This window comes from Micropterus salmoides, unplaced genomic scaffold (genome assembly GCF_014851395.1).
Source record: "Micropterus salmoides isolate LMB-PRFRI ecotype aquatic unplaced genomic scaffold, ASM1485139v1 Ms_hic_scaffold_16, whole genome shotgun sequence".
NCBI lineage: Eukaryota > Metazoa > Chordata > Actinopteri > Centrarchiformes > Centrarchidae > Micropterus > Micropterus salmoides.
In genome coordinates, this window is record NW_024040707.1 from 19,877,267 (window position 1) to 19,898,919 (window position 21,653).

A 21,653-nucleotide genomic window follows, 5' to 3' on the forward strand; every position below is an offset into this window, starting at 1 on the left:
TGGTTGATTAATTATCCCGGTGCTTAGGTTGAGTAATACGTGTGCAAGGGCCTGACTTTGTGTTGAAATGTGGTGGGGACAAAGGGACTCGGATTAGGGGTGTGAAGAGACATTTAGCTCGCAAGACATCACGATAGGCAATAATAGGTTCAAGAGAACTAGAGGAAAATATCCTTAAACAGTGTGCACAGATATCCTCAATGCAAAACTTAATTTCCTGCATTCCAGTGAAAGTTTCTGCACCAATTTATGGTGGAAATATTTTTTATTTATATAAAAGGAAACATAAAATTCAGGTACCACATGCCCTTTCAAAATATAAATATATATAATATAAGTCAGTGTAGCTCTCAGGCATTCTGTGTGTCTTTCAGATCTGTTTCTCCTGTAGATAAACTTTTCTCATGTAATATTATCCATGTTGAGGCAACACATATGTAGGCATGATTTAGTCTTTCCTTCTCTTTTGTCATGTTCATAGGGAGAGAACAGAAAACTTGGCCAAGAAACTGTGTCAAGAAGTTGTTAAAGTTAAGGATTGGTGCATGCACGTTTTGGGGTCATTTTATTATCAGTAGCTTGTTTTGGGGGTTTTTTGGCTTTAATTACTCTTTTTGGACAATGCACATTTGTTTCTTCTCTATTTTAATTGCATTGAATGTTTTCTTAATGTGCAAAAAACCTTTCTAAAGGCATTTTAATTTGTTATTTAACTGCAAACTATATTTCAGAACATTATTTAACAAATTAAGAAAGTGATGGGGACAAAGCAGCCATTTCAAAAAGTGGTGTGGACATGTCCCATATATTCATTGTCAGACATACTGTATATTTGTTGTCAGTCTTTCTGTGATTGATACATTCCTGATTCAGTTCTGTATTTAGGCCTTGTAAACTGAAGCATGTAGAAAAAGTAGCCAACAAAATGCAAAATTAGACAGCTTGATTATTTTGGGCAGCTCAGTTACATCCCATGATAAGGGCCTTTAAAACTGAAGAGACATAAACTCATTTCTAACCTATATTATTTCTGTAGGCATTTAGTTGCTAATTAGCCCAGGTAATACATTGATTTTCACATTTACATCAGTACATTATTTTGTGGATTAGGTATGAGCAGGTGGCCACCAACCTGTCCAGCTTTCCAACTGTAATTTCTTGGCATAGTCCATGCCATTCTTGATCAATGTGCAAACTCTTTTTATGTATTTGATGGGCTCTGTTTGTGAGTGCCGACTGAGCGGGGAAAACCTTGTCATTTTTTACTCAAGTGAATCCACCCACATGCTGCTTTTTGAGATTTCTTCGGGTTTTCCTCAATTCACAGATCTGCTGCAGCGAGCCTGGCGTTGGCAAGCCTGTGAGAGCCTGTGCATTGCCAATAAGCTGCTACACCAATGTAGCCTCCTACTCAGAATGCCACCAGAAATCATTTAATAAAAGAGTATTATACCAACAACGGGCAAGATAATTTTAATATTATGTAAATTATTGCCTCATTATAAAAATTATACATAAATGGGGGCAACTCTCTTCTGAGAAATAGCAACATATCAGGATAATGCACAAAGCAATCGGCACTGTGGCATCCATGTAATTATTTTGATATCGGTCAGACCCTGAAATTGCGGTCATTTTGAATTGCATCTCTGTCATTTCGCTGTTCTTATCCCAAGTTCCAAGTCATTTGACCAATAACAGAGGTATCCTTGGGAGAAAAAGCAGACCACATAGGACACTGTGACCTTTTGTGCCTTACTGTGCTTTGAAGGTCATTTGGATTTCATCCGTTAAGCAGACATTAGGTTCAAGCTTTTTTGTGTTGGTGCAAAGCTATATCCCACCAGACAGACATGCATGGCAGAGTAGATATAATTGCAGTTGCCTTGAAAAGATATGCTTTGGCAGGTGAACCAAACAGATTTGAAGCAGACTGAAGTGCAGGCAGACATCCCACATGATTTGCTTTAATGAAATTCAGTGCCAAATAAATTCTCCAAACACAAAAAAATAAATCCTTTGAAACAGGTTGTTAAACAAATAGAGTTCAGACAGTAAACTTCCTCACATGTTGGACTCGGGCTTGAGTTGAGAAATAAAGTGGGACAAAAATGGACTAATATGATATTAATTCTCAGAAATGTATTCCATGAATTATGTATATACACCTGCTGGAGACATCTCTTTCTCCCTAAGCCTTGAGTACAATGTCAGGAAATACAGGTATGAACCAGTGTGTCTGAGCATTGCGTGAAACCTCTGTCCGTCCGGAGCATTGTAGCACTGTGACTCTTGTGAGATGGAGCTGAAAGTGATTAATGCTCTGTCCGACTCCACTTCCTGCTGTGACAGGGATAGTGTTGCCTGGCAACTGCCTGCGGCCTTTGGTTGACTGTCGTGGCTCTGTGGCAAATCTGAGGTGGCCTTGGCTTCTCTTGTATATCTCTATGTACCTGCTCAGATGGGATTTCTAGCACAGATCGATGTCTCAAACTCAACAAAAAAGGAAAGGTTAAGTGCTTATCCATGAACACAGGAACTGAAAGACAAACATCAGTTACCAAATTTACTTTGTTATTCCATTATTCATCAATATATGTTCAGATATTGTGACAGAACTTCTTTCACTTTCTTTCTCTGCAAAGCTGCCAGTCAAGGCAGGCAGAAATCCCTGTCTCCACCACTTATTAATCATTAAGTGGTGGCAGCATTGTTAAGTGGCTACAGCTTTTGTAACCAGCACTTTAGCAGCCAGGAAGGCATTTCTTCGACTGAGATGGCCTGATCATATTTCCCAAACGATAACATATGGAGTTACAAAGGCTCAGCATTCTGAAAGCTATTAACGTCATTCCATGTCTGGGAGGATTATCAGCACAATCTCTTCATTTTTGATGCCTGATCACACCGATGTAAATGGTGTTTACATACAGCAGGCTCTTTTGTGCTTCACCTGGCTTCTCTGCTGACATGGTAAACACACGCTCTGGTCCAAGCTGACACGACATCCACAATTGGACGCAACTACACTTCCATGCTGGCTGCACACATTAGACCCGCACCTGGGTGTACAACATGGCACAAAACACAAAAGTTTATTTTTGCCCGACCTGTGATTAATCTTCTTGTCTCACTGCATTTGTGTACATGTTTTAAACCTGCAATAACTGATATTTTTGACACTCTGAAACAAGTTACGAACACTGTGTTGACATATCATCCCCTCTTCTGGTCCCTTAGCTACTACTTTGTGGCGATTTTAATATTCATGTTGATGACCCCAACAATGTTAATGCAACTGACTTTTTAAATATGGCCACTTCTTTTAACTTCAAACAACATGTCAAAGGGCAAACACATAACCGTGGTCATACACTGGACTTGGTTTTTACCCTGGGTGTCAGCATTTCCTCTGTGGAATTAGTGGACATGACCATATCTGACCACAGATGTATTGTTTTTAGCTGCGATTCGCCTGTTACTCATGCTGCCTCACCAAGCTCCGTGTGTTGTCGCATCTTTAATGAACAAAGTGTTTCAAAGTTTTGCGCATTCTTTCAGAGCCAAAGCCAACACCTGTCTGATTCCAACACCAACAATCTGGTCGATCACTTCAATCATATCTGCTTGTCGTCACTAAATATTACTGCTCCTCTAAAGGTTAGGCCTACGTCTAAAGCTAGTAAGCAACCCTGGATAAATGACAGCATTCGCAGCCTCAAAAGGGAATGCAGGAAAGCAGAGCACAGATGGAACAAATCCAGTCTCCAAGTCCATTACCTCAGTCTGAAGGATTTATTAATTAACTACAATAAAATGGTTAAGGATGCGAGAACACACTATTTTTCTGAACTCATTACTACACATAAACACAATCCCAGGTTTCTGTTTAAGACTGTGGATCAGCTGGTAAACCCAACCCCTCCTTGTGCCTCAGCTGGAAGTAATGATGACTGTGAATTGTTTTTATCTTATTTTACCAATAAGGTGGTGTCAATCAGAGCCTCTATTACCCCCATGGACTCTTACTCAGAGGTCCCTCACCAGCAACAACAGAGTTTTAACCAGTTTTATCCCATCGACTTGTCTGAGCTTTTAAAAACAGTATCACAAATGAGAGTGTTCTCCGGCCCACTTGATATAATACCTACAAAATTTTTACTGAAAGTAATAGATTCTGTTGGGCCCCATTTGATCTCTGTTTTCAACAGCTCCCTATCTACTGGTTGTGTCCCTGATTATTTTAAAACGGCTTGCGTGAACCCACTTTTAAAGAAACCTGGTTTAGATCCCTCCCTCCCACATAATTTTAGACCAATTTCAAAACTGCCTTTTATTGCAAAGATTCTAGAAAGAATTGTGTCCAAACAGCTGCTCACTGTACTGGAAAATAACAAATTATTTCAAAAGTTTCAGTCTGGTTTCAGGAAGTACCACAGCACTGAGACTGCCCTGCTTAAAGTCACCAATGACCTTTTAATGTCTGCTGATGAAGGTATGTGCTCAGTCCTGGTACTCCTGGACCTTAGCGCTGCTTTTGACACCATTGATCACAACATCATGTTAGACAGACTGAGGCACTGGGTGGGGATCTCTGGTACTGCCCTAGAATGGTTTTCATCCTACCTGTCAAATAGGAAGTTTTGCGTGTCTGTAAACAACTATGTCTCCTCGTTCTGTCCAGTTAAATATGGTGTGCCTCAGGGGTCGGTCTTAGGACCCATTTTGTTTTCCTTGTATCTGCTTCCCCTTGGACATATTATCCATAAACATGGCATTTCTTTTCATATTTATGCTGATGACACACAAATATACTTGCCCGTCAGATCCACAGACCCTGGAATGCTGAGTTCACTTAACAACTGCCTTTGTGAAGTTAAAAAATGGATGTCAAATAATTTCCTCCAGCTGAACTCAGACAAAACAGAAATCCTGGTCATCGGGTCTCAGCAGATGGCAAATCAAATACTGCCATCTGCTGGTTCCCTAGTAAATCACATTAAGCCTGTGGCAAAGAACCTTGGTGTTTGGTTTGATAGTAATTTAAATTTCGAGCAGCACACCACAAAGCTTGTTCAATCATGTTTTTATCTACTTAGAAATATAGCTAAAATTCGATCTATGTTAACTTTTAAGGACACCGAGACCATTTTACACGCCTTCATCTCATCACGCCTGGATTATTGCAACAGCCTTTTCACCTGTTTAACCCAAAAATCTATTGATCGACTCCAGACTGTCCAAAACTCAGAACAAAGAAATATGACCACATTACTCCTATTTTAGCTTCATTACACTGGCTCCCAGTATGTTTTAGAATTGACTTTAAAATTCTATTGATCACTTTTAAAGCTCTTCATGGCCTCTCGCCTTGTTATATTTCTGACCTTTTAGTCCCATACGCACCAGCACGTACCTTGAGATCCTCGGGCAGAGGTCTGTTGTCTGTTCCAGAGTCTCGACTGAAAACTAAAGGGGACAGAGCGTTTGCTGTCAGGGCCCCGAGGCTCTGGAACAGCCTGCCTGAGGAAATCAGGTCGGCTGAGTCGGTGAACTCTTTTAAGTCCCTTCTTAAAACATACTTTTATAGGAGAGCCTTTCCCGATCTTATTTGACTTTATTTTATCCCTTTTATTTTATTGTATTTTACTAATTTTATATTAAATTTTCATGCTCTTATCTTTTTTGTATTATTCTTTACACTTGTTAAAGCACTTTGTAACTTGTTTTTGAAAAGTGCTCTACAAATAAGGATTATTATTATTATTATTATTAAATACTCCACTTTATGCACCTGGTCGCTAACTGTATCTGTAGTATACAGTGGGTATTTAGGGTTTTTAGGTGAAAACGATGCTGATAGCGGTGCAAGTGAACCAAAATATTAAAGTTGTGGGCTGGACAGCTAAACAGCGAGCTGAAACAACAATGTATGAGACTTTTGTGCCAAGCACTGTTTTATTTTTGTTTGCTGGTTTTTCAGCAAATCACTTCAGAGTTCCTGGCAAATCTTGCACTAATTTAATTTAAAGTTAAATGTTTTCTCTTAATGCAAATTAAGTTTCTGGTCAGTACTGCATCGCCTGAAATCCCACAAATGCTTTGCAGACGTAAATTGCACACGCCCCATAGCAAATGAATATGAGCAAATTTTGCCTTTCAAAAACACAAAAGGCCCTCTATAGAGCCAGTTTTTGGTTTGTCCCTTCTGGGCTACTGTAGAAACTCTGTGGAAGAAGACCCACTCCTTTTTTAGATGTAAAGGGCTCAATCTAAGGTAAGAAAGAGTAACTAAGATTAAAAAAAATGAACAACAATTCTTATGTTGAGGTGATTATACACTTATGAAAATGTATACTTATATGCTTATATTCCATTTCTGCAAATATCCCCCTAAATCTTAGACACTGGTCTTTTAAAGTAACTAAAATGTAAAACACTGGTTTGCAAGCACACATGATGGTGAACTGTTTGCTACACATTAAAATCTGCTTCCAGATGAATTTATTACTTTATTTTGATGGGCTGAGGTGTAATTGTTGTGGAGTGGATCATGCAGGTAAACACTACCGCATTGTTAACAATATTTATTTCTAAATAAATCAGTTAAACTGTAGTGTGTCTGACGCAGGTAACTGTAGCTAAGTGAGGTTTTCAGCTCATCTGGGATCAAATTGCCCCTACTGCTGTATCACTTCCCTCTGGGTCAAAAAACCCCAAAAGAAATCTGAGACATGTGAATGCAGGAATGGTCTCGAGAGGAAAGAGCAAAAACATTTTAGCGTAATCGTTGTTTAGCCTACGTCTGGACTGCACTTGGTTTCCATGGCAACACTTTCAATTTTGTGCTTGATCAGAAGTGCAGGGATGAAACAAGGTCACTCAACAATCGTATCTCGGAGAAAAAGCCCACATGGGTGGCACATGCTTAAATAAAAGCAAAGCTGTTTGTAATCTTGGCACGTCTTCCCTTCTCCCATCGCTTAGCAACAGGCGGTGCTTTGGCCATGTGCACTTTCACCAGCAAACACCACTACTCTAAATCATGGAGAAAGGGCTGCAGGTGTCAGCCTACAGTGAGGCGCTGTGAGCATTAACAATGGATGTAATCAGGAGGTAGGGCACGCATTGTTTTCACTCACTAATTAAAGCTGTCACTTATGCAGTTACAAGCTTTGCTATAATAACTGGGCATAATTACCTCTGTCAGGTGAAACTGTGAAGCCAAGGACCCATTACGGATCTATTTAAAGCTGTACCTGGGAAATATTAAGTGTGCCATAAGGACAGACAAAACAAAGGATATAATTTGGTTTTGTTGATATTGTGAATAGAGGGAGAATAAGAGAGCAATAGTGGACAACAAGGCTTTTCCCAGTCTGTATCTCTAATACCTGTTAATCCACTCCTCAGGGCAAAGATAAAGGAGTTGATGCATGCTGGCTGTTCCCAAAGGAAACAGATGATTCTCTATTAATTAACTATGTGGGAAAACAATGATAATCCTCTGTCTTTGCAATAAGAGCCGTGCCCCTGCGCCCGGCCAATAAGATGAGGTCCCCTCGAGAAGGCAGGAAAAGACTCTAAATAGCCAGTGACTCACTGCCTTTAAAATGTTTGGCTTCCTGTGTCAGAAACAAGAATTCAAACATGGCTTGTGATAAGGATTACAGTATGTGCTTCTGGTTAGAAACTACAGCAGCAGGTTTAGCCTACAGGACATGCTGTACTCAGCTCTGAGCTCCACTTGCTTCTGTGTTTTCTCCTCATGTTAATTTTTTGACTCAGCGTCTCTTATAACTCCCTGCTCTGGAGCCATTTTGGAAGCGTGTCAGAGAGGTGCAACAGGCGAGGCAGCAGCAGTCCACACAGAGCCCATTACTTGGCAGAGAGGACTTACCGTCCCCTGCAAATGGCCGAGACTGTGCGCTTCCCGGAGTCCCTCTCGTTATCTTTGCTAAGAGCCCATCAAGGCAGAGTGGACAGGTTAAAACGCTGATCTGCAAGGCTTGTTTGCTGGGTACTTTTTTTTTTGTTACCCTCACTTTTCAGTTCTCAGTGCCTGTGTCTGTGGCCACTAGTGCCACATCAAGCCTGGATGAAGAGGTCTTCTCTACAGCTCTCCAGTCAAACGGCAATGATTGTGCTCCAGGGGAGACAGAAAATTGCATCTGCGTTTTAGAGTGGAGTGCTGTAATGAGAGGGAAGCACACATGGGAGTAACAGGGTGCAGTCCAGAGTATCTTTTTACACTGGGAGATGCTGCTGCCATGTTGAGATGCACAGTTTTTTTCACTTTAAAAACAAGAAGCAGAGATATTATTAATACCAGTATAGCACAGTAATACAGTTTGCATTGTAAATACACTGCCACAATCACAGAAAGGAATAAGGATGCAATGAAATGGTGTATCATTTTTTCTAAAACCTTAGCAAGCATGGAAACATTACATTATAATCGGGTGAGTGCTATATAACACAGGAAGGGAGTGTAATTGAGCGTCTGAGTGGCTATACCGCTGGAGTCATAACCCAGAAGAGATTAAGGGGCTTGAAAACATAAACGGGCGGCACCATCGCATGAAATACTGTCCACTAAACCATAAAGCAAGAGGCTGGATCTCGAGGGCGGTGTTTGCTTGTCCTTGATGGAGCAGGGAAGGAGAGTAGTAGAAAGAGGAGACTGTTAATTGGGGGAGAGGGTGGCAGAGCAGGAAAGAGTTGGACAGAATGTCCTTTGGCTTCTAAGTTAAGTGCACCGTTGCAGTATTAGATCAGGGGTGTTTACTGTGTGCCTTAATTTATTCACTACGGGGTGTTATGTTCAGCCATAATGCTGACACGGAAAACTGGAGGTTTAGGGCCCAGATGCAGAAATTACTAGACTGAGGTATAGTTTAATTGGGTTTTATTAAAACAAACGGGCAAAATTTACAAGTGAGGTGAGGTTGGAAGTCCAGGAGACAAAACACTGGTGTGAACACGAGACACAGGTAGCAACACTGGGTGAAGCACTGGTGAACAATGAACAAGCAACCAACAACAGACACTGTTCTTTGAATAAATAAGCACACACTGAGGAGGCTCTTTGTCGGCGGAGGTGAAGACACAGCCGACTGAGGGGAATCAATTCTCCAATGGTGGAAGACGTTTGACGTCTTTTACTTAAATGAAATTATCAATACTACACTATAAAAACGCTCAATTACAAGTCTTACGTTTATCATTTTAGAAGTACTGATATGCACCTTTTCACAGTGTTATATCATTAGATTATTATTATTACTTATGCACCAAGGTAGATTTGAATGTTATTAGTTATTGTTATTGTTATTATGTTTTAGTAGGTTGAGGTAGAGAAAATGCATTAACTATATATGCTGTATATAGCTAAAATTAAATGTTAAGACCTCGTCATGTTTTATATGTAAAATCTTAATCTTCAAAGCTAGTAACTCCAGCTGCCAGATACATATTGTGCAGTAAAAAGTACAAGTACCTCAAAATTGTGCTTAAGTTTGGTACTGGAGTAAATGTACATTCCACGTTTGCAATTCTCTGTTTTTGCTCGTATGTGTCCGCTTGCCAGACATCTCACGTGTGTGTTTACTAACGTGTGTACCTCTTCGATTAATGGACACATCGATGCTCTCTGCTGCGTCTAAATTTAGTCATCCTTCTCAAAACACTCAGCTGCACCTTCTCGATTCCCATCATTAGTTGGTTGACTATTATCAGATACTAGGATGAGGTCATCCCCCCTGAGCATTGCTTCTTGTTCACCCTGAACTCTGGCCTTCACAGCGCCAGCCAAAACAAAATGTGACTGCGCTGATTGCATAAGACACATGCCTCACGCATGAATGAACTGCAGTGACTCCAATATTAGTAAGAGGATTTTGTAAAGGGGTTTTAGACTTTCCCCCTCTCCAATCAGCATTCATTCTTAGCTGAATCCTGACAGGATTGAACAATCCTGTCAGGATTCAGCTAAGATTCAGGAATGATGCACAAGTGGGAGGTCAGCCCAAAAAGCCAACTCTAGACAGACCTGTCTAAAGCAGGAGACAGTTGTTATATAATGTCTGCTGATGCTGATGGCAGTATGTGATGATGGAATGAATGAGTCAGTTACTTTGGTGCTGGGGGATCTATCTATTATTCAGGTGCAGGTTCACCCTCAGGTGCTCTCCCATGTGCCCATCCTCCAGCCAAGACCGGACACTCACTCAGCAGCAGCAGCAGTGAAAGAGCTCACTGTGGAAGTGCAGCACTCCTCCAGTGGTGAACAGTTCAGTGTCAAGAAGCAGAAAATTATTAAATATAGACAGGGAAAAAAATCACAAAATGCAGGAGATTTTAAAGTTTAAGATGCCAAATTTGCCAGCAGGAAAAACATAGATGTTAATAATAATATTAATGATGGCTGCACTGCATTAAGGACGTCCCAGTAAGACATGCCAGTGTGACAGCATGCACAGTACCAGGATCTTGAAACTGAAGCAGCTAAATGGAATTCAGCCATTAATCATTTTATTTACTTCCAATAAAAAAGGCCTAAACAGTCGTAAGATGTCTTTTTCAAAAGACACCTAAGAAATACAAGCAAGCACACTTACCTGTATCTATAAACATATTTGAATGACTGTATTGTTTCTGCAGTTGATTCTCAGCTGAACCTTTACAAATACTGTTCATGACTTGGCAAATTCAGAAACTAGACACACTCTCCTAAACTTTACTTTCTATTCTGTTTCTGGATATGGAAGAGAGATTAGTTGTCTTGAAATACTACATTAACATTATATGATTCCATGTGATTTATACTGCAATGTTTTAATAAGCTGTACATACAATTCCCGCATCCTGTGAGATTGTGAGTTGTGCACCACTTTCTTGTTGTGGTCTTGTCATTCTAAGGGACTATGATGCTGATAATGTATTTTCATCCCTGTATTTCCACTCAAGTACTGTACTTATGTCCTGCACAATACCTATCAGCTATATGAACAATGACATATTGTCACCTTTTAAGTTGATATGGTGAGGGCTTTACACATCTAGCGTGCAGTGTAACCTGATCATTCACTTGGGGGTTTTTTGCCTTTATTTTGATAGAACAGCTAAAAAGATGTGGGAGAGAGATGGGGATGACATGCAGGAATGGGGAGTCAAACCTGGGCTGCTGCGTTAAGGACTTTAGCCTTGTACTGTACATAGTGCATGTGCACTAACAGGTGAACTATCTGGTGCCCCCTCCACCAACTCCTGAGGGAAATATGTGGCTCTTTAGCTGCTGAATGCTCCACCACTTTTACCAGATTACTTGTGTGTGTGCTGTTTGGTGCTGAGCTGGCAGTGTGCAGTGGGTTTTTAGAGCTTTTTTGTCAAAAAAACAGCTGCCTGCTGTGTCTGTAAGCAACACTGATGAGTGAGCGGTTGGCGTGAAACAAAACATTAGTTGTGGGCTGCAGAAACAAAACATTGAGTTTAACAAATGTTTCCGTAGAAACATATAGAATTGAACATAAAAATATAGATTGGAACAGCTTTACCACATATTTGCAATGCACTGTACTGAATATGTTTACACAGTGTGTCTCATTTGGAAAGCTGCAATGTTACTGCAACCCCGGTACCATCAGATTTGGTGCCTGACATCCGTGTCATGATAATGGCTATCCAGGGCCAGGGTCGTCCCACACACTGCAACTAAAACCAACCACATTTAAGAGAAAAGGGCCTGCACTCAGGGGATTGCAAGAGGGAGAGTGCCACAGATTTGTTTTGTGCCTGTGTCAGTCTGTAATAATCTTCTACTTTGGGAACAGCCTTGTGGCGGGCTTTAAGGGATTTAAAAGGCTCTACTTGCTGTTGCTTCTATTAATCACAGCTCTCTGCCCTCTGTAGTGTGTTGACGTTTTCTGGGAAACAGGGTTTTAATGCAGGGTCATTATTACAATTCCATCCTGTTTCTGCTGTCACTGTGAGCTCACTGACAAGTACAAATAAAACTCCTTCTCCTATACAATTGGTAAAAATAAATCCTGATTCTAAGTAGATATAGTTCCCATGAACTATATCTACTTAGAATCAGGATTTATTATTTATTTAACTGTCCTCTTTATAACCTTTTTAATGGATTTCTACATCTGAATTTATTTTTAGACCCATTAGTTTGCTTACGTTGTCATAAATCAAAATCCTGTAGATTAAAACATTTGTCCTTTTGTCTAATCTGCCTTCTCGTAATGAACAAATAAATCTACACAAGCACATTATTTATTTTACTGTCCTTGAATAATGTATTACAGTGTTTTTTATTTTGTAATCTGTCAGTAAAGGCAGAGGGAAGTAGATGTATTTACACAGGTGACACTTCTCACCTGTTCCTATATTTGAACTGCAGCCAATTATAGAATGGAGACCACTGCCAGAAACCATAGAGGAAACCAATTTACCCCTAATGCTTTTTTTTGTCTTTTAGTGATATATGATGGTTGGTTGATGGTTTTGAATGAAAGGGATAGTAAGTGATTGTAATCCAATACACTTTTTGTTAAATTCAACAGATATTTCCAAAAGTTGTTCCTGACTTTGTGAGTTAATATACAGCACTGTAAACCTGCGCATATGCTGCTGTGGAAGTAGTCAAAATGTGTTTTAGGTTGTGGATCCACTGTGTCTGAGTGCCCGACGAGCTTGAAGGCTGCTTGGCTGACTTCCAGTTTCTCACCCTATCTCAATGCTGACAGCTGGCTTGCATTATTAACTGTGCAGCATCTGTCGGATTTCCCAACATGAACACTACCCCTCCGCCTCCTCCTCCTCCTACCCATCCCCCAGCAGGACTCAGCTCTGGCTCTAATGAGGACAGAAGGCATGAGCAAGAATCTAGGAAGATGAGTCCTGAGAGTAAAGAAGCTACTCTATATATACTGCACTGGTGTTTGACTGCAGTCCTCACCTGGTACTGGTGGGTTTCATTTCACTTGCCTTATAAGAGCTTGTTGATTGAGGAAAGACAACCAGCTGCACTTTGTGTCACTGATAAAACTGCTTTGATTTGATCTAACTAAGTGAAAAGCTCACAAACTGTACCAAAGACATGGCAAGTTGTTGCGTGAATGTTTCACTTTTTCCACATCTCTGGCATTTGTAATGTTCTCATAAATATGTATGTCATGACTATTTCTGTCACCTAATGTTCATTTGGACAGTTAGAGTGAGTAATGCTTTTTCATCAGCTGTCAAACCAAAGAGAATAGGTTGTGTAGCAAGTGTGATAGTAACACACAGTAACTTTTTATTTTGCTAATCACTCTGTGGCTTTGAAGCAGTTTTAAAACTGACTAACATCCATGCATGAAAAGATAAGACCATATAAAATGTTTTTTTTTAATGGAATTTAGCTTTATTACAACACAGTGTATGCAAGAAAGGACAGATCACCGCAATGGAAACATTTTTAATTATTGTTCTCTTTACTTTCAGGAATCAAAGATTTTAACCATAAATTTTGGTTTTAATACTTTTTGTCACAATCTTGGGAACCTCAAGCTCAACTAAATGATTCACAGACATGGAAACGGTGTTCTAGGGATGGCACTGTCAGTTGGTTCGGTCGGTCCACCACTTTGGTCCATACTAAAATATCTCAACAACTGTTCTATAAATTCAGTTCAATTAAATCAACTTTATTAATGCCACTAGGGGCAATTAGTTAAGAGCAGCATGTTTGCAAAGCCTTCATAACACAAAACACACAACATTTACAACACGCAAACAGCCTGTGCACATTTGATACCCCATAAAGGTCCCCACAGGGAGTTAGGTCTGATCGCCGAAGGGATAAAAGATTTGGAGTGGCGGTTCGTCTTCCACACAGGAAGTGCACGATGCCAGAAGGCAACAGAGAGAATTCACCTGCCAGAGCATGTCCCGGGGAGACTAAAATACTTGCTGCCTTCCGGAGTATTTGTTGGTCACAGAAGACATTAAGGTCTCTTTTTAACTGTCAGAATATGAAACCAACAGATAAAAGAAAACCTTAAAAGACTCTCAATAAAAGACTGATACAATCTACACAGGAGGACCGTGCATTACAGAAAAGGAGTTTAGTTTGTGGACAAGATAAATTCTCTGTTGGATGGATTGTCATGACATTTTATACAGACGTTCATGTTCCCCAGGATGATTCACAATCCCTTTGGTTTTCCTCTAGCACCATCATCAAAATCATCAGAATTTTCATTATTTTAGTGTCATATGCTTTTCCATTTGTTAAGCACTTTGTAAAAACTGATTCTGATAGTTGCTATGTAAACAAAAATTATTATCAGCAGTGCTTTGTTTTGTTTTTGCTAATTGGCCAATGTTAGCATGCTAATATGCTAAGCTAAGATGGCAAACATGGTTAACAGTATACCTCATAATCATGTCATACATTAGCATTTAGATCAACAGCTGAAAAGCCCAAGTACAGAGCCGCTAGCATGGCTGTAGATGCACTGTAACTAATATTAGGCGGAGACTGGGTATGGTTGTAACATCGGAGAGTTGTAGCAACACCAATTCCACCAATTAGAGATAAGATAGGAGTCATGTGATCATTTCACTATTTACCTACTTCCTTCTCCATAAGGCATGGTGGTTATCAAGTCTATAAACAGGTACATTCAGAATATATAGAGAAAACTTATTTTGTAAAAAGTAAATTTTTTGACCAAGACTATATTTTGTTTAGTATCTATACTCTTGCAGATACAATTGTTTGACTTATATCAGATTGAAATGTAGTTTCTTAGGCTACATGTGATGCATTTTTACCCTGATAATTTCAAACCAGTATGCTAAAACAGCTAGCTAAAGATTGGCTCACAGGGGTGGGGTGGGTTGTAACACTTCTTTAAAAGTGTTTTAACCATCCCCTGTACAGACAACGAGGGACTTTTTTTGATTTTAATATATTAAAGAGTGCCCTTTGCAGTCTGGGCCTACCAAGTCTGCACTCCAGGGTTACCATTGTTCATTTGTCAGCACTGTGACCAGTACTTCCCATTCACATGTTGTTCACATGTTGGCGTGAGTATCGGCACTCGATCTTTTCCTTACTCCGTCTCCATCGGTGGAGAGGGCAGAGAGGTGTACGGGCAGCTTGTGAGAAATTCCAGTGCGCAAGAAAAAGTCCTGTTACGCCAAAGAGTAAAATATAGAAGTGCTTGTACTGCGTACTGGTGATTAAGAATATACACACACTGACACACACAGACACACGCCTCTTTTTAGTTAGACCTAAGGATGTACAAAGATGTTTTTTAATTACATTTTAGTAGTGTTTGTACTATTAAGTAAGTTTATTCTTTAGACACATTTACATACACATACAGGCATGTGAGTCATCAGATATAATCTGTTACAGTGAGAGAGAAACATTGCACATCACATGGTATGACATCCATTTTTGCTTCTTTTGTCTAATTGTTACAACTTACCCCATTATGTGGGGAATGCATTTGACATCAACTCACAAGGTCTGTGACATTCTTGTAGAGGATTGAATTGATGCCATTTGTAGTGAACAAATGTGGGTAATTTGTCTAAAAGTTTGAGAACTCTAGCTAAAAAACAGCGACTTATAGTTGTGTTACAATCATACCCGGCCTCCCCTATATTAATACCACGTAACCCATCTTTTGATCATTGTATTCATTTTTCTCAGGATGTTGGTTTATTTTACTGTGTTTCTGGAGTAAAATATACCTTGGGTGAAATTTAGACATGACATTAAATCTATTGGCCCACTGAAAGCAGCAAACCTTGACCATAACATGGTCAGTTCACTTCAACATATATCCACTCCCCTTTTTACAACAGAGGGATCTGTTTAATCTGTTGATGCTTTACCTGCACTTTTGCCCTGCTGCTGCTGCTGGTGGTCTGATAAGCTGTAGACTTGATCCATGTAAGCTGATCCTTGATGTTTGCCTGCGGAAAGAGATGAGGTCGGAGTCCACATGCAAACATCAACTCTGTACATATTGTTTATTCATATAATAAATACTTTAATGATTTGGCAGACTGGAATGGATTTAATCTTTTTGTTGGACAACCACTGTTTTAAATAATGCTGGACTTCCGTGTTACTATTGACAGTATGTAAGTATAAAATAATCTAATTAAAATCAAGGGACAAGAATGAGCACATTTATTATGTAACTACAAATTTTCTCTGAAGAGAGAGAGAGAATAATCTTCTTATGAAAAACAAAAAGAAACAGATTTTGTCCACTCCCATAACATCAAAATGGATAAACCACAAACTGAAAGGTGGGTTAAGTGAGGATAACTGTGCTGTCATTTAGGATAGATGCTCACTGAGATGAAATTCACTTCTCTCAAAAGGCTCTGAGTGCTCATTTTTACAGTGGATATCGATGTTTCATCTAATACAGCTGAGTTCAAGCTTGATGATGTGAGTAGGAAGAGGGTCCAGAATATAAATGCAAATATGTCATCCTTATCAGCAGAGAAGAGACTTGATGTATGATGGGTAATCCACAGAGGGGAGGGAAGGAGATTGCTTTGGCCTTGGTTCTTCCTGATGACAGCCAGCCATTAATCAACTGACTGACTTGATTGGTTTCTATAAAAATTACACTGCAGTTTTGGGACATCCTGTGAGTTTTGATTTGGAATTTTATGCAAGTGTTGCTCTCACAAGAGTTTGTTACAGAAATATCAACATCCAAATACACATCGTTTGTTACTGCATGGAGGATGAACGGTAAATTATAATTATATGTTATTGTGCTTCTCAGCATGCAGACAGAGAAGAATGTCATGCACCATGTTCATGCTTTAAGTTTAAGTTTTGAAGGAACAGTTTAACATTTTGGGAAATGCACTTTCTTGCCGAGAGTTTGATGAGAAGACTGAAAGCTGATAGAGACAATTAGTGGTGTATATTGGATTATTTCTTGGAGTCACAGATCCCTGCAATAAAATAATTTAAACTACTTGATGTTTTTACACTTTTTTCCCATTCTTTATCCTAAGCTAAGCTAACTGGATACTGGCCTTAGATTCATATTCACTGTACAGAGTAGTATCAATCTTCTCATATAACTCTTAACAAGAAAGTTAATGAGCTTATTTCCCAAAGTGTCAAATTATTCCTTCAGTCCTGATATAGCTTTTAAAATTTGTAAACACCCTGATGAAGGCTAGCTTTAAAATAGAAACATAGTGGTTTCATTTATATTTCAGTAAATACATTTTAACTTGTTTATAGATTCAGAGCCTGAGATCTTTTTTTCTGCTTTCCAAAAATGTTTTGAAGCCTTGAATGGGTATGACACATCTCAAATTCTCTAATTTCATCATACTGCTCATGTTTCAGGATTTTGTTTATAATGTACTAAAAAAAGTGGGGGGGATTGCTTTTTTTTAAATAAATGTAGGTGGGTTTCAAAGGTATTTATTTGACATCTTAGCCCTGACAGGCAGAAGAATCATTGTTATTTTATTCACCCCTGTACATATAGGGGATGGACAAAATAACTAAAAAAACACTTTATGTAATGCAAAAATCACAGTAGTCCCACCTCTCTGATATAGTTTTAACAAAACAAAGGGAATATTGTGATGATGTATTGGATTGAATTGCATCGTACAGACGTTCCTCTCATTTTGTCCCCCTCCTGTGTTTCTGATCCACCAGGTCCATTTGTGTGGTTCTGAGCTGTCTTACAGATGGAGGTTGTGTCTTGCCGCTCCTGTGGGCCTTTTGTGACTCAACCAAGGACATTTCACCTCACTGCACCACCAGCTGCTACAAATGCAACTGAATGTTCTTCAGAGACTGTCAGAGTCCCAAAATGTTTTAGGAGGGACAAAGGGAGTTTTTGCTTTTAGTTGTAAGCTGATTTGAGAAGGCAAATCTGTGTTTTTACATACTTTTATTCATTGTGGACACAATCAGTCCGTTGAATGACATGAAATTACTTACAGTCAGAAAGTGAATAAAGAAGAGTAACTCCAAGGGGACTCATGATGTTCTCACGATAAAAAGTGTGACACTGAAAAGAGTCACTGATCATCTGTGGGCTTTGAGGCGGTGCGTTGTATGTTTCCAGTCAGTAATTAAGTGATAAAAAAATAACTTGAATCACAACAAATCTGAACATGCGGGAAAATACAATATGGTATAACATAAAACAGCAACGATAAAAACAAATCACACTGTACAATCAGCATAGCTCAGACCCAAGAGACCACATTATCCTCATTTTTTTTTGTCATCACAGTCTTGGCTCCTTCCTTGAGGTTCAGTGTTATAATGCAGCCCCAGGCAGACAGCGTCAGGATTGATCAGTGACTCAGTGTGTGCAGAGGATGACAGTGCCAACCTGGAACCAGGAGCGAGTAATTGTGCTAATTGTGTCTGTGTCTGACTTCAGTGCATGACTCTGGGAAATCAAACAGCACAAACCAGTTACCGTCACTGGTTAGTATTCTCTGGCTACGTACAAGGGACAGGTTGTCCCAGGACTCCCAGCAAGCTATCCCAAACAGTACTTAGGATCGTTTTTATTTAAGTCAGATCCAAAGCAGTAGATTTCAGTCATGTAGTGTATCCATTAAATAAAATAATTAATTAATTAAATAATTGCTGTAAAATACATGTTTCTTTAAATAAAATTAGTTATTGGGTATTTAATGGGTCTGAAATGGTTGACTGAAAGTAAATGGTTGCTTCCTCAGTGCTGTAGAATAAATGTTTAAAACCAGGCAGGATAAAATACTGTATGTTATGATCTACATGCTCTAATAACTCTAAAGGAGTAAGTGGAGCATGTAGATTAACATTAACAACTATCTATTTAGAAACCGACTGTGAGAGACTCAACACACCCTAAGAAAATTTATTTTGGGTCACTGCTCTTTTCCAAAGTCCTTGCAGCTACACTTACTGGAATACAATTTATCACAATTTGTGATTAGCAGTACAGTATAGCTGAAATATGTGAGGATGCACAATGTTGACTTTGGTTTTATCTGCTCATATAGGTGCACGTGATCTTCCAGGTGGATGTTGTTCTCTGGGGTACGGTGTGAGGATAAAACTGATCAGATACTGGCTGGCAACATGATTTATAAATGTACTGACAAATAGCCATCACAGAGGATGATGTAAAAGTCAAAATACTGGTGTATTAAAAAAAACAGACATGTAAAAATATGTGGCATCATTAATTTGCTTTTAAAATAATGTGCACACTTAACTTGCTGGGATTGTCCTTACTTGTTAAATGTGAGAGCTCCCTCTGCTGATGAGATCTGGGATCACAATGGAAAACAATCTTAGATCAGCACATGTAATTAAGAAAAAATCTGCCCACCTGTGATGAATTAAATAGGGGTAAAGGAAACTAAGAATAATCACTGAATGGTTGCAAAACACACTAAACACCACTCTAATGGCTGGTAAAGCATGAGGTGTGTACGAGAATGTGTGTATTTGTGCCCTGAGGTTGATCCACCTTTCTTATGTCGCTGTGGGTGGATAGGAGGGATGGAGGTGTGTGTGTGTGTTTGGGGGGGGATGCCCAGGCAAGGCAGGAGGCTGAAGCTGGGGTAGCCATGGAAACCATTGTATTTCCCTCTCATGTGATTGGTGCTGCTGGCATGAGCAAGTATCTGCTATTTCTACCATTATTCAACACCTCAGACAAGAGCGCAGTCACAGACAAGCACAAATGCACACAAAACACTTGAAGAACACAATCCTCCATTTCAGTCTTCAAAATGCCTCAGTAGTATCTATATGTTCACATTTTGGATTATAGCATAATAGCCTATATAAAAACTCTCAGTGTGTTATTTCTTGTTTTGTGTCAGTCGTCTTACTACACTGTACTACCAAAACACATTTTAGGGGGAAATGAATAGCTGATACTGTCTTTCTCCTACAGATCATATGATCGACCACACCCTCTCAACATGAACTAATCAGGGTTTGTGGAGCTGCACTTCCACTAATGAATGAATTCCTCAGGAAATGCACTGCATGAAAGAGAGATGTCACATACGGATGTGTGGCACAGCCCATTCAAGCAAATTCTGAAGGCGGAATACACAATTTTCAGAGCTTCAACTGAGACAAGAAAACCTAAAAATAAACCCATCACTGTACACTGGCTAACAAAGGGAACAGACACAGTAACATAGAGTTGACAGATATATCAGCCACAATTAGTGAAAGTATAATTCACAGAGAAAAAACAGAGGATGTGAGCAAGAGTAAGCAACAGTGGGCCAACCTGTTTACAAGTGTTTAATCCCAAAATAAAACACCCAAGCTAATGAAATATCACCTAAAATAAAAAAAGAAAGAAAAAAGACGCTCTCTAATCATCTCATGATATCCATAGATCTACTGTGAAAACTCCCAAACAACTTCATACCTCTCTCTTGTCTTCATAGTAGAGCCAAGATCGATCCAAACATTAATTAATTAGATGTTTCTGTCTGATATGACTTTTGATGCCAAATAGGTTGTGTATTGTAAGAAGAACAGGCGTAACAAGCTGCATAGCTTCAGCCTACACCTTTCTCGTCTGTAAAAAATCTTCTGTCTTGTGTTATAGGGTTGTTGTGTTGTTTGGTTAGACATACTTGCATATTTTCTTGTCTTTTTGGCAAAATTCCTATGTAATTATAAATTATATTATATATTATAGATAAAATTTCAAGATACCCCATATGTACAAATTGATGGATTGAGGTGTTATATACTTTTTAACTGAAATGAATTGCAAACAGCTCTTAAGCTTCATTCTTTCAGTCCTGACCTGAATATTTTAAAGCTTTACTATCTTGCAACTAACAATTATTTCTATTAATAATTAACATGTCAAATATTTATCATCTATGAGATATCCAAACACCCAGTTCTTTGAAACCAAAGTAACATTCAGCCTTGGTATAGCCACTTGCAGTCAGGAACCCAAAGATATTCTATGCAAAATAATATAAAACACAAACATCTGCTACTTTTGCTTGTTGTTATTCTTTTCTGCAGGTTGTCTAGCATTACTTTTTTTTTCTTGTGTGCTGGTTGTCTGACTGGAAATGTTTTTACTCTCCGGTCTCTTGATTTCAACTAGTCTACCTGATTAAATAATAACAGAACACCAATATTTGAGAAATGTCACCCAAATGGAGTTAAGACATCAACATCTGAAATGCACAATCCACTGGATCCTACATTTCACACTCCAGTGGTAAACAAACTCACTTCTCATTAATATTAACCACTGGGATTCTTTTCCTCTCTGCGAATCAATAATCCAGCCTCGTGAGAGGGCTTTTGCCGGATTGTGCATTGAAGGAGATCTTGGGGGGCTGAGCTTAAGGAGACACAGAATTGGATAAATTCTGATTTGGATTTTCTCTCCTAATTGTTGGCTACTTCTGCACCTGTTAGTGGGACCTGATGTGACCTGCGGTGACTGAGATCAGTTGGAAGTGGGAAAAGCAGAGACCACCCCTCCATGGGGAGCCCAGAGGAAGTAAGGCACTAAGACCCAGTGGAGAGCAGGGAGGCTGGTACTGCCTTCCCAACACGCCGCCTGCCTGTCTGCTCTGCA